Genomic DNA, 1,063 nt, shown 5'->3' with positions numbered 1-1,063 from the left:
CTGATTTTTAAATATTTTTCATAAAAATAACTTGGAGCATGGTGAAAGCAGCACGTGATGTTGAGGAGAATGGGGATGGGAAGCAGCACGTGATGATAACCCAAGAGATTGTCTTGATCTAAATGGGGAGCGCGGGTTGGGAGTGAGAGTGGGAGCCAACGCAATAAAATTGTCACATTCTGAGCGAGGCGTGGTTTGATGGCTCCCCATTTTCACAAACACTAACTAACGGCTACTTTAATTTATCAACTTTTTTTTTTTGTGACTAATTTATCAACTTTGAAAATAATATATGTGCATTATCAGCATCAATGTATATATGTAACATTTTATCACCAGAGAATGTAGTGATATTTAACGTGTTTTGAATCTGAAGATGAGAGAAGATGAAAGTAGTAAAGAAAGGAAGTGCATGTAGGAATTAGAATCGCTAATCATTTTCTGTTGATTGAGTTTCTAAAAATAACATTTAATGATTAAAAATGTGATGTGCAGGTGTCCTTCTTACCTCTTCTTGACTGACCACCCGCGCCCCAAAGCCCCCACTAACGGCTACTTCTGCGCTTCTTAGGTCCATGCATCATGCATGGTTCTTGGCTTCTTGCTTCAAAAATCAGCCGTCAAGACCATTAAAACCTTCTTCTTAACCTCTAAACAAAATTTAATGTCTTAAATTATTAAAAATTGAAAAAAAAATATTTATTATTTAAAAGAATCATTACCATCATCAATTATTCATCATCATTCACGTTTGACTGAATTGTCACATGGTCAGGCGGAGCAGACTTGCCAACGTGCTATTTATAAGCAAGCTGATTGATGTATTAAACATACGATTCATTCCATACATTTTTGTCAATATTATTCAACTATGATATAGCTCCTTATATTAACACACTAATTTTATTTTGGGTAATATATATATATATATATATATATATATATATATATATATATATATTGAATTTTTTTTCGAAAACTAAAATTAAAAAGCTTAAACATAAAATAAAATTACCTAATCTGAGCAACAAGATGAACCGTCAGTTGTCCAAACTCGAATAAT

Source organism: Arachis ipaensis, chromosome B10 (genome assembly GCF_000816755.2).
Source record: "Arachis ipaensis cultivar K30076 chromosome B10, Araip1.1, whole genome shotgun sequence".
NCBI classification, from domain to species: Eukaryota; Viridiplantae; Streptophyta; class Magnoliopsida; order Fabales; family Fabaceae; genus Arachis; species Arachis ipaensis.
Note: the sequence above shows the minus strand (reverse complement) of the source record.